The 13672-nt window shown below is 40.1% G+C and overlaps 1 protein-coding gene across 4 annotated transcripts in view; it reads left to right on the top strand.

The window, feature by feature from the left end:
* Window positions 1-406: 406 nt before the first annotated feature.
* The window catches only part of LOC134209387 (myelin transcription factor 1-like), a 52469-nt gene continuing 39203 nt past the window's right edge, over window positions 407-13672 (top strand). For 3 of the 4 annotated variants that reach the window (XM_062685400.1, XM_062685392.1, XM_062685373.1), the window contains exon 1: window positions 407-1227. The gene's annotated coding sequence lies outside the window, so the exon portion shown is untranslated. Of the gene's footprint in view, window positions 1228-4770; window positions 4897-13672 lie in introns of those variants that run through there. The other variant, XM_062685387.1, reaches the window with a different exon arrangement.

The raw sequence follows: 13672 nt of genomic DNA, 5'->3' as shown, positions 1-13672 counted from the left end.
CATGAGGCGGATCCCTTGGATGAATTCCACCGCCACGGCCCCGTCGACGGATCGGTGCCGGAAAAGCGCCAAAGCGCACGCGTCCTTCCAACCCTCCCACGTGGAAAAGCGGAACAGCAAGCCATCTCGCTTGTTCGCCAGCTGTAGTGAGGTGGTTGCACTCTCCGGTTCGGTCGGTGCAGCACCTATTTTCCTTGCAAGCGGAATTCATCCACCAACACACCCGCCGCGAGCCTACATTCGGGCGCAGCTGGTGTAATGGCACGGATCGAAGCGGTGTCCCTTTACAGGTCCTGTCCCGGTGTGAGTGCGCGCACCAACACATGCCCACAAACCGAGTGCACAATCGCACCCGTGTTCCACCGGTACGGAGGAAATTCCGTCGTCAGTACGTTGTAAACTCGGTGAAGGTAAAGATGAGTTTTCACCACGGTCCCGCCGTTGGAGGTTCTACTTCGGTCCTCCTGCAGTGAGTGAGTGTGGCCGTTCCCAGGCTGGGTGAGCAAAAGTTTTCCTCCAACAAAGTTTTCAGCGGCAAAGTTTCCTTCGAGAAGTGAAAAACTTTTGACTTTGGGTGGCAAAACTGCACACAACCGAAAAGTTTTCAAAAACTCGCTCAAACTTTTGCCAGGTTCCGCGAGTAAAAGTTTGACGAATACAGCGCCACAGTTTCCGAGTGAATGGGGAAAAGTTTTGTGCCAGTTGCCGCAATCGTTGTCGTCGTCGGTACAGTGCAAGAGTGAGTGAGGTTCCGGCAGCGGCAAAGCAAAAAAGACAATTATTTTTGGCTGCCCGCCATCGACAGCGGCATTGAAGTCTCAAGACTTGATAATCTTGCCAGGAGTTGTTTTGGGTAACGAATTACACGAACGCGAAAGTTTCCACCAAACTACGGCTGCAGGTCGCCCCAAGCAACGATATTGCTGAACGATTTGCAAGTGGAAATAAATCGGTACAAACGAATGTGAAGGACGTATACGCATAGCGGACAAGTTCAAAGTAACTCCAGTAAGCGTTTTGTGAAGTACTTGACGGGAACACATAGAGTTAAGCAAGCAATACGGCTTCCGGCAGCGATAGTGTTTGACCAAGTGGTTTATGTTGTCGACGATTAGGTCTGCCACTGAATGTAGTCCGGAAACCACGAGCTTGGGATAGTGGCAATATTAGTGTTAGAAAAAGTGAAGATAGTGGATACGTTGTAGTTTAGGGCAGATTGAATTTGAGGTAAGTACCTTTGTATGTACTTTGAAATATAATAAACGATGGGAAAATTGTGTTTGAAACTTTTGTGAGAGGTCAGTCTGTACGGTTGAGTTGGTGAACGATACGGACTGAAGGGAAAATAAATCATAAAAATATTGTATAGGTTCCACCAATATTTTATCTTCTTTTGACTTAGGAAGTCGTTGATATCGATACGGTTAGGGGGGTACATTTCAAAATATGGAAAAATGGAACCGACTCGACAAAATAATAGGTTTTGGAGGCTTATAAGTCGATCATTTCTAAACGGATTGCTAAGATTTTGATCAATCGATTACAAATTTATCTAGGATTCAAAATCACTTTTGAAATGTAATAATTTTCAATAGTCAATCAATAGTTGATTTGTGAATCAAAGAACCAGTCAATTATTGCATATTTTTAATCCTCTCTATCAGTTTACACCGATCCAACCATAATATTATAAAATCGTTAGCGAATATCTCAATTACAATTTAAAATGAGTATCAAAGCTGTAACGAAAAAATTGAACTATTTCTTGATTTTCACTATAATTGTCCGATTGACCGTTCTTCTAGCTCGGTCTTAAGGTTCAAAACGCAAAAGAAAAATTACCAAATTACTGCCCATATAAGACAGTCATTAGCTGTTATAAGTAGAAGATCAATATAGGTATGTAGTCAATCTAGTTAATTTTGTTGTTGACTACATTTTTAAGAGTGACGGGTTTTACTCATCTACATATAGTCAAGATTCGTACAGCCGATCATAGGGCTGTCCCCTCCCCTTATAGTTTTTTTTACGCATATTTCAAATTGCAAAAATTGAATAACGTGTTTTCTGCCGAACCAGTTATTCCAACCAAACGAAAGATTTCTAAAAGTGCCACCACAGCCTATACGCAATTGTCGCATAATACCGTACGAGCAAGTGCTCATATCTAATATGTAGTTCACAAGCGCCATTTGTTGAAACAATCGTTTACAATAATAAATATTAAATCATTAGTGGACACAACTTGAGATGGAGGATGATTCATAAATCGCTTTGCCAACTATGAAACAATCACCGAGCAGTTAAAATTGTTCCAGGTGATGATTTCCATGCAGCCCACACAACCAAAATACATACATAACATTCTAGGAACTTTTTCAAATTTAGTTTTCCTCATGAGATGCCATCCCAAGTAACAATTTCAAGGCTTCATAGATTTATTTATGTTTTTTAACGGCTTTATCGCTGCTTTGCTCAATGCCGCGAGATTAGCCTTATTGGAAGACTTTTAGCTATCTTCAAAATCGTAATAAAACGTTCAATAGAACCACAAATATCAAATGCTTTATGAGCTTATTAGGTCCCTAATGATTATCTTGAGGACACTAATAAAACCAATTTTGAAAACTGTCATTAAGCCGAAAATATTGGTCAAAGACTTGTCTTACGCATAACTTAGTAGTTTCAATTAGGTTTATAATGGTTCGCTGCATTTCAAGATGATTTTCAAAATGCTTCCTTGCAAATGTTTAATTCCTTGCAAATCGGAATGCCACCAGAAAAAAAGGCAGCATGCGTACGAATTCTGGGCATCAAATTTCCAATAATTGAATATTATTTTGCATCCATGTCCGTAATGTTGTTTTTTATTTCATTCTTCCATTTCTACGATTATCCTTTTTCTACAAAACAATAACAAAAAGCTGCACGGAAAACAAATTCCCTTTTTTGACAGCAGTTTTCTTATGAATGACCTTAAACTTGCTTTGAAGACGATCTCAAGAGTGGTCTACTTAGTCATAACATAATCTTGTAGCGGTCATCAAGAGGTTGTCATGTAGATTTTAATTTTATTGCTTGTCTTGAAAATTTGCTCTCCAAAACTGCTAATAGAATATGATAAAACTCAAAATGTTACTTGGGATGGCAAATCATTCACGAAAATATGTTTTACGCTATATACCTCCCGTACTCATATATAGTATTGTGCAGATTTTTTTAAAGCTTATTGAAAATGTGTGGCAAATACAATAAATACACTATGCCCAGGGAGTCGAGAATGTTTTCCACCCGAAGACCGAGAATCGATCTCGCCATATCAGCCATCTGGCAATCCTACGCCTTTGCTGGCAATGCTAACTGGAGACCCTAACACATGCGATTTGAGACGCATACGATTTACTGATCTATATTAGAATTCAACTCTGAATCTTGTATTTATGGAATTCTTGAAGTAAGGCTCTGGGAAATATTTAAAAAGCTCTCACAGCCAAATTGTCTACCAACAGAGCTATTTCTCATAGGTTACTGTGATGCATGTAATTGTAGGTAATAAAGAAGGGAGAACATAAGGATTGCACGGTGCTCCCCTGACCGTTATTAACAAAGAAAATCTCTATCAAAACTATTACCTGTAGCTGAATTCTGGGGCTATACTGCATCTCTGGACGAAGTTTTAAAAAAATCGTAGGGCCCGTTTTGGAGTTACGCCCTTTTTAAGCCGTAACTGACATATATCAAAGAAATGCACAAGATTCTGTTTCAACACGATTTACATTTTTTCAGTTTTGCCACCATCTAAAATGTTTATCGTATATGAATAACCATCTGATTTTTCTCTGGATTATTTTGGGGTTTTAGGAACATGTTGCATGGATTTTGGTCGTAAATTCAAGCTACACGATTAAAAATACAACCGAAACAAAATCGTGTAAAAACAGAATTCTGTGTATAACATCTCGTCAAACACATATTTTTTAATTTGAAAATTAAGTTCATCACTAGTTACAACCAATAGAGTTTTATACAAAAATGTTGACTACAACGATAAGTAAAATGAGATTTATCAAAGAACATTTAAAAATTAAGATTAGTTTAATCTTTTTCTACATTCAATTCTATAGCCAACTACTAAGTATGATTATCCCTTTACGTTTAAATAATAAATGGACAATATTAAATGTACACATGTCCTTTTTTCTGCAATACATTTCAGCTTGCAAGAGTTGGATGTTCTGATGTTCAAAGTTATGGCTCTACATGTGGCGTTAAAGTTGATGTGGACGGAAACCGATTATGCTCGTTGTACCATACCTGCGCATGGTCGAATGTATTAAAAAATTGTTTTATATGAAACTTTGTGATATGATATTTGGAGGTCATCGGAAGATCCAAACTTTCCCAAGAGACATCGAGCTTGTCAATTGCCACATAGAATCCAGGTGAAAGTTCATATGAAAAGCAAGAATTGAAAAACATTTTGAAAATGCTTTAAAAACGTTAAACAAAAACGACAGCTGTCCCGAACGAATTTTTTTTTCGTGTTTTTTGCCAGAATGCGTAGGGCTACCGCTCCTGAAGGGATCTGAGTAGGCCTCAAGCAGGAAGGACGTGATTTTACGCTTGACAGATTTTCTATCTCTATTTTCAGAGCGAAAATTTTGAAGTAAAGAAAGGATAATTTCGGGTTTTTATCAAGTTTGTTGGACTAAGATGAAACACAAAAAACCTTTGTCCATTCGTCCATAATTTTATTCAAGATACTGGCGCTACAACCGGAAACAGAGCTCTCCCCGACATGTCTAACCCAGATCAGAATTCTCCGTCGAGTTAGTTAGACAGCTCCAGTAGAACAACTAGTCCGTCGATGTTGGATTTGAGTTGTAAGATCTTAAGGTAACCAATTCTAAACGAATCGTTCGGTAAGTACTTTAATTTTTTGGCACAAGTATGAAGATCAGGAATCGCGAGATGTTGAGGTGGTAATATGTGGGAGCCAGTTTTATTCTAGAAGTATTCTGAAGTAAATTGAGCATTTTCAAAGTTTAAAGCCATTTAAATTTAAAGTAGGGTCGAGGTTTTAGCCCCCATATGTCAGTTAGCTTTTTTTGATTATTTGGTAATCCTTGCAACGTGTTGAACAATGTGTGTTTATGTGGAAAATTGTGTAGAATTCAGGATCTGTTTGGGTCCTTCTATATTTGTCGGGACCGTGATGAGTTCGGATGTACAATCCTAGCCACCGAAGAGTCTGAGTGGGCAGAAATAACAGATTTGTTTGTTTGTTTGTTTATTTAAAATATTCAACCGACCTATTGTGGTCTTATTGAACTACTAATTTACATACATCAAATTATAACTATAAATACAAACATTAATAAGCATTGTACAATACAATCAATGATCAATATTAATTCACAATTAAACATCTCAAACATATGATATAACAATAAACAATAAGCAAAGAAAACGATATTACAATACTGCATGATTGCAAACAAAACACAAACATAATTTATCATTCTACCTAAACATTTCCTATTTATACATGAATTTGTTGTTCTCAATAGCAAGGTTTCCAGGTTTCACTTGAACGATTAACGAATTCTCGAAATCTTACCCCTTTAGGCCAAGTTGTTTTTGTCAGTGCTAACGCCTTTCGATCAATATTCAACTTAACTTTGAATGAAACGTAGTCTAATGAATTAACATCTCTCCATATCGGAACAAGCCTAACTACATCTTTGCATGTCGACAATGGAGCGCTTAGACAGCTCGATATTAAGAGGCTAACATCGCTCACAGTGGCACTTTTGTCAATGTTGATCAAATACAGCGAAAACTTTTCACATTCCACTTCGCTTGGTAGTAACGAACATCCAGCGTCCTCAACAGGTGATTCAAAACTATTAATCGAAGCAATAGGAGTAGAGTGACGTTGCGGTGTTGTTATTCGAGTAGGTTTCGCATAACATCTGTTAGCGTGCGATAGCTGCAACCGTTTTCTTTAGATCCTCGATTTCTTCCTCAACAGAACGGCATGCATCAGTGCTAGTGGCGGCATCAACGTGTGTTCGTTCTCGCAGTTTGCAAAACAATACCATGCATGTATCGCAAATCCAAATAATATTTTTGGATAGCACGCATAGATCATCTTCAGTCACTCCAACACAGCTACCATGAAACAGTTTCGCGCAATTCCCTTCACACACTGTGTAGGGAGTATCTGGGCTGATAAAGAGAGAACATTTCCCACAGTTGTTTGCCATTTTGAAATGATAGAACACTAAATATTGCGATGGATTTTTCGCGGAATATTAACGTTTTGACGAATCGTAACAAGTCAATTGATCACGATTTACTTTATTGCTAATACACGAAGACACACAAATCAACTTCACAATTTAATCGCGTTTATAACATGTAGAATTTTATGCGAGAAACTGGAGTGAAACGAAAAGATCCGATCGAAGTGTTGCAAAGAACGATATTTTGACACACATATTGACACACATATTGACACACAGATAGCCCATTGTGTTTGAGTTGATTTAAATGATTTACACTGATAAGAAAATTATTTTGAGCTTTTTAGTGGAATGTTTTCACCTGTCATAAGACGAGTTTAAACAATCCCATTGAATTCCACCACTTAATTGTATCCTGACAGATACGTATTTCGACCTCAACAGTAAGGCCGTCTTCAGTGTCTTGTACTTGACTCGACTAGTCGAAGTCGAGTCAAGTCGAGTCAAGTACAAGACACTGAAGACGGCCTTACTGTTGAGGTCGAAATACGTATCTGTCAGGATACAATTAAGTGGTGGAATTCAATGGGATTGTTTAAACTCGTCTTATGACAGGTGATTTACACTGTCAATAAACATGAAAATTTTATTGTAACGCGCGACTTCGAAGATTCAGTTATAAAATCCAGAAAATCCATATGTGTGATGTTCGGAGTTACTTACAGTTACAATTACAGAGTTACAGATAATTTTCACATGTTCCGAGTTACGTATCCAGTACATTCGTACTGCGCAGCAAAGTCAAAAAACCATTTGTTTGTCTAGTTAGATTCCCCAATATACCGCACTTTAAGCAATGGTCATGACTCATAATATACTGGGCGAAATAAAAATAGCGCCATCTAAACTATTATCAATATTTTTGGAATTTCCATATTATATGTGCTAATTTCAGTTTAGAATGCTTATAGAGTCTGTGCCTTTTCTTTTATAGAAATCAGTCATAATGCCTTATAATCACATACTGCAATCGATTAGTTTGAAAAAAAATCGATTATGGTGATGACAAAGACAACGTCAGTCTAAATTTTAAGGAAGTTCTAGGAAGTTCACTGATTGTTAGTTTAATCCTTTAACCATTAACTACTCCTTCATTTCGAATTGTCAGCATCATTGGATAAACATTTAAAATTTTTATTCTGAAAATATTTGATTTTCTAGTATTTGTCGTCATTTTCATTCGGCATAGTTTTCGATCATTTTTTTTTTATTTGGTCAAAAATATTTTTTTCTGTATTTTGGCCTACCAATTGCTTTCCTGAGACATCTCCGCTTCCTGGTTCAATGTTATCGTAGTGATGCCGAAAAATGCTCTCGAAATTTTCCCCTCGACCGTCTATCAGCATCTGCATTCTGATGGCGTTTCAAGGGTGGCGCAAAGACAACCTGTGTCTAAAATGGAAATTCGCATGAATAAAAAATCATAAGCTGTCAAAGCCATCCCCAAACTTCCGAACCATGATGCATTCAATCCCTCAACCCCAGCGTTCAGGATCGCGCGATCCTCAAAATATTTTGTTCTGCTTTGTGCGTTCGAGCAGCCAATTAATTAGTGCGCATTCGATTGTGTTTTTGTGTAATCTCAATAAAACTACACGCTACACACGACATAACGTTTATCAAAACGAACCCTGCTACAATCCATACCCCATATATCCAACATCCCAGTGATTTCTCGTGAAAGTGCAGATGACTCGTCGGCTTCTATCGAAGCAAGGTTCACGTCAACATTATCCTACCTATTCCCTAATTGACCTGCATTCGGACACGGCCGGTGCTGGTATTGCTTAATTTTGGGTCACCAGTTCTTGCATATTGTGGTTGATGTTAGTCCCAAACGCCATCTGTTGGTTCTAAAATAAACTAACAAGCTGACCTGGCAATAACGGAGTAGCAACCGTGGGCGGTCAATAATGCTCATGCTCATGCTCGGAATACGTAGGGTTACAGCTCCTTGAATTCATACCATTAGCATTAGCATTAGCATTGAGCAATTCGCACAAATTCGTAGGTGGTACAAGCCAAGAGGAATGCTGAGGAAGGGGAAGGATGGTTAGTTGGACACCTAATTTAAGAAAGATGCAGAGAACTCTATGACCTCTCATAGGTGCCACGGGAGGTTTTGGAATTGTTAGTGTGGAAGATTATAACAGTAGGAATCGTTTTGGTAGATTGTGAAGCACAGAAAGAACTAGGATAGAAATACAAAGAATGAATTGAACTGGAATTGAACCCACGACCTCCTGCTTATAAGGCAGAAGCGGTAGCCACTAGACCACCGAACTCGTCATACCGCTACTTGAATTCATACCATGTACCAAAATCAATACCATTCGAATCCAAAGAATTGGTGCGCAAATTGGTTTATTTCTCATTTTTTGTAATTTTTTCAGCAGTGAGCACACCGCATAACTACAAAACACGACACAAATTGAGCCTAAATTGTCTGTTTTGCGAATGTTATTGATATAGGAGCATGTCATTAATAATAGAACTGATACACTATTTTTGGACGAGGATACAGAATATATAAATATCTCATTTTGGACAAATATGTTACATATGCAGTTTCTCAAACAAATGGTTCAAATATTCATTCATACTATTTTCGCACTACGGCCTGAATAACATGTTATTCAAATGATCGACAAAAGAAAGCTCATCAATATAGCCGAATAACATGTTACAAGGCCCTAGTGCGAACATAGTATTAAACTTTTGAATGTAAAAATAGTATTTAGATAATTCTGAAACAAAATCCAGTTACCAAGTTTCGAACCATATTCAAATACTAGATTAAACCATAATAAAATTAAAAATTGGAAGGTATAATAAAATATAATAGTTACAAATGCAATATTAAATACGGAATAATCAAAGTAATGTTTAGTTTTATCTGGAAGTTATACCTGAACAGCGATCGAAAATGTAAAAGCAACGGTTTGATAATGAAATAATAAATAACTAAGGTTATAGAATTTCAGGTAAAAATAACAAACAATGGAAAAGAAAAAAAATAGCTGACACGGGAAAAACATTAAATTACAAAGAATTCGTGAACCAATGGCAAAACAATGACTTAGAAACTAACGTTAAAGATCAGTTTAGTTTGGAATTCATTCTTTTGTCAGCACTAGTGCTCATAAGATTTCCAGTTGGTTGATTATCTCAAAACCTTTGGGATTTTGAAAGGCCATAATGGATTAGAACAGCGGTTCTCAACCCCGTCGAACTTTTGCATTTATTGAGGTACCCCCTATTTTTTCGCTGTAAATTAAGATAAGCGTAACTCTCAACAAAAATAGATGTGAAAATTAACGGGATATATTACTCTTTAAAAAATTGTCTGAAATGATCTTTATCCCGTGGAACTTTCATACACGACTTTAGAACTTTTGGAGACTTCTTAGCCTCTTGAAAAAATGGTTTCAAACATCTTCAAGGAAGGCTTCTGAGCATCTTGAAAGGAGTCTTCTCAGTCTCTTGAAAGGAAGCTTCCAAGCCTCCTAAAATAACACTCCGAGCGTTTTGAAATAAGGCTTCCGAGCATCTTAAAAAGAGGTTTCCGAGCATGTTGAAAGAAAGCTTCCTCTTAAACGGAGGCCTCTGTGTATATTTAAAAAGGACTTCCAAGCCCCTTGAAAGAAGAATTCCGCGCCTCTTGGAAGAAGAGTTCCGCGTCTCTTGAAGGGAGGATTCCGAGCCCCTTGAAAGGAGGTTTCCCTCCTTTCCGGGCCTTTTGAAAGAAGGCTTCCGGGCCTCTTAGAAGGAGGCTTCCGGGCCTCTTAAAAGGAGGCTTCTGGGCCTCTTAAAAGAAGGGCACTGAAGCCTTTGATAGGAGACTTCCGGGCCTCTTCTAAGCCGACTTCCGGGCCTCTTCTGAGCAGACTTCTGGGCCTCTTGAAAGGAGGCTTCCGGGCCTCTTGAAAGGAGGTTTCCGGGCCTCTTAGAAGGAGGCTTCCGGGCCTCTTAAAAGGAGGCTTCTGGGCCTCTTAAAAGGAGGCTTCTGGGCCTCTTAAAAGAAGGGCACTGAAGCCTTTGATAGGAGACTTCCGGGCCTCTTCTAAGCCGACTTCCGGGCCTCTTCTGAGCAGACTTCTGGGCCTCTTCTGAGCAGACTTCTGGGCCTCTTGAAAGGAGGCTTCCGAGCTTCTTGAACGGAGGCTTCCGGGCCTCTTGAAAGGAGGCTTCTTGAAAGGAGTAGCGAAGATACCCCCAGGGGCTCATGTACCCCAGGTTGAGAACCGCTGGATTAGAAAATCAAAATCAGTTTAGTTTGGAATTCTTGGGCTTGTCCGTGAAGTGAGCCGTCGTCCTCTGGGAATGTGATATTTGGGAGAGTTACCAAACGCCTTTGGTTCTACCTTAACTCTAATTTTATTATCTACTTACATACTATATATATACATGATCAGGTAACTATCGAGAGGTAAATATTCATAATTATTTACCTATCGATGAGCTGCCTGGTTTTTATTGTCCTGATCTACCTTGACGGGTAGATGCTTTGAGACAATGTAGTGGTAGATCACCACATCCGTGATAGTGTGAGTACATAGGACTTGTAAAGTTTTCGTGTTTTACAAATACTCGCTTTGATAGAAGCCGACGAATCATCTGCACTTCCACGAGAAATCACTGGGATGTTGGATATATGAGGAGGAAGTGTGACAGGGTTCGTTTTAGTAAACGGTATGCCATGCAGGGATTGAATCCTAAAGAGAATGAACAAGTCTCTCACTTATCATCTCTGTACACATATGCGATATGTAGCATACCGCGAGTGACTTTTTTCGCAAGCTGTCATGATAGAGACCTGATTCGGGAGGCTGTACCCCATGATAAATTTCTTTTAGAAAGCTCCAAATTTGGGGAGCATAGGCTCTGATGATGCATTTCAACTTGTTCTACACAGCTGTGCAATAACCAACACGAAATGAGCGAAAACAAAGCGAGAATCACCATTTTTCTGTGGGGGCTGTGTTGTAACGGTACTTGATAACGGGTTCTAGGAGGAGGGACGCCATTCATTAAGTAAACGATTCACTTCGCGGAAACGTGTCTAGTCGTTTTTATTGTTTGATCTCAACTGGCAAATCTTGACATTTCACGGGGACTACTGACAGCTGTCTCAAGGTATTTAACAAAGGTAGAGAAAACTAGCGTAACTTATGACAGCTCTTCCCCCCTAACACATGAAATTCGAATTCAATATAAAGTAGTTCCATAGTTAATAAAATTGTCTGAGAAATATTAAAGATTCAGTCTGTTGGGCGGTCGGATGACCCTACCAGATCTCCTCGGCGATTCTCTATTGGGTCTCTGGTTCACCTGTTCTCTGTTGACGATTGGCGGTCTTGGATCCGGAACAGCTGCGATAATTCCGTTCCTTGAAACTCCGTCGGCTTGCACTAACGGGTCGACGGAAATCATCGGATTTGACATCGGTACCTCAGTTGTCACAGTGGGTCTGGCTGGTGTGATAGGTTCAGGAATATCCGAAAGTTCAGCTTCGGCAGGTACATCCTCGGTTATAACAGGTGTATGATCACGACCACTAAGCAGTTTTGGACCAACTTCCCTAAGCTGATCTATGTGTCGCTTCCAAGTTCTTCCATCGTCTAGTTGAATGTGATAATGCAGCTTTCCGAGCTTCTCGGAAATCACGCCGTACTTCCACTTGTCTTTATCGAGATAATCTCGCGCCGCAACTCTTGCCCCTTCAGGAATGCTACGCACCTTGCCAACGACTTCCTTGCTTACAGCAGCATTGTCCGGTATCAACAAATCCAATCGGGAACGTATTTGCCTGTTGTACAACATCATGGATGGTGATTTACCCGTTGCAGGGTGAATGGTTTTTCGATATGCAAGTAGTATGTTGCACAACTCTGCATGCATCGAGCTCACGTCACACTGTAAGCTCTTCAACTTCGCTTTAAACGTCTGAACAAATCTCTCCGCTTGTCCATTCGTTGCTGGATGATACGGAGCCCCCATTTTGTGGTAAACACCGTTCATTTTCAAAAATCTCTGGAACTCTTCAGAAGTGAACTGCACCCCGTGGTCACTCACCAGTACAGACGGAATTCCATACGTAGCGAAATACTCGCGGCAAATTCGAATCGTGGAATTGGTTGTAATGTTGTTCATAATGCGCACCTCTGGCCATTTGGTGTAGGCGTCCACCAACACAATGAAGAAAGTGTTCTTAAACGGCCCTGCGAAATCCACGTACACGTTCAAACGGTTTCGTTGGTGCCTCCCAGCAGTGCGTCGGTGCCTTGGCGGGTGCAGCTCTTGTTGATTGACAGTTGCTACAGTTGCGTACCATTTCCTCGATGTCCTTATCGATTATTTCCCCACCAAACGTATCCTCGAGCGAGCGACGTTAGTCGGTTTGTACCGAAATGGGTTGAGTGCAATTCGGTTAGAACTTTGGACCGTAAGTTTGGAGGAACATGTACTCGGATACCACGCATCTGCAACGTGAATTCCAGTTGGTCGACACCAAATCGTTCTTTTGCATCCACTTCCTTTCCATTCCGTAGTCCCTGTATAAGCACCTTCACAGTGTGGTCCGCAGCAGTCGCCTTTGCGAGCTCGTTGACGGTCACCGGCAGCGTTTCGATAATGTTGATCTCCAGGTAATCTGCTTCCTCAATCTGGTTTTCTGCTATCTTCTCCTTCAGTGGTAAACGCGAAAAAGCGTCCGCGTTACAGTGTTGGCTAGTTGGTCTGAACTGAATATCGTAATTGAAAGACGCCAGAAACGTGGCATAATGTTGCATCCTAAGAGCACTCATCTTGGGAAGACCCTTTGTATCGGAGAAGATTTGCTTCAGCGGCTTGTTGTCGGTCAGCAGTATAAATTTTCTCCCGTACAGGTATTGGTAGAACCGGCGAACTCCGAAAATGATTGCGTATGCTTCTCGGTCTACTTGTTTGTAAGCTTGTTGTGTAGCATTGAGCGTCTGAGATGCGTACTGTATCGGTCTCTCTGAGCCATCGGGGTAGACATGACTCAGTACCGCGCCGACTCCGTATGGCGACGCATCGGTGGCAAGGGCCAACGGTTGTGTAGGATCGTAGTGTACCAGGAACTTACTCGACTGCATTTCCAGCTTGACCTTGTTGAACGCCTCGTCACATAGTTTCGACCACACAAAACGAACGTCATTTTTCAGGAGATTATTGAGAGGATACAATGTCGAACTCAGGTTTGGAAAGAACCTACCGTAGTAGTTCACAAGTCCTACGAAAGAGCGAACTTGATCCTTGTTCACTGGTACAGGCATGTTTTGGATCGCAGTTATTTTCTTCTGGACCTTATGAATACCTGTCTTGGTGATCAAATACCCGCA

Source organism: Armigeres subalbatus, chromosome 1 (genome assembly GCF_024139115.2).
Source record: "Armigeres subalbatus isolate Guangzhou_Male chromosome 1, GZ_Asu_2, whole genome shotgun sequence".
Taxonomy (NCBI): domain Eukaryota; kingdom Metazoa; phylum Arthropoda; class Insecta; order Diptera; family Culicidae; genus Armigeres; species Armigeres subalbatus.
Note: the sequence above shows the minus strand (reverse complement) of the source record. Positions and strands in the feature narration are given on the sequence as shown.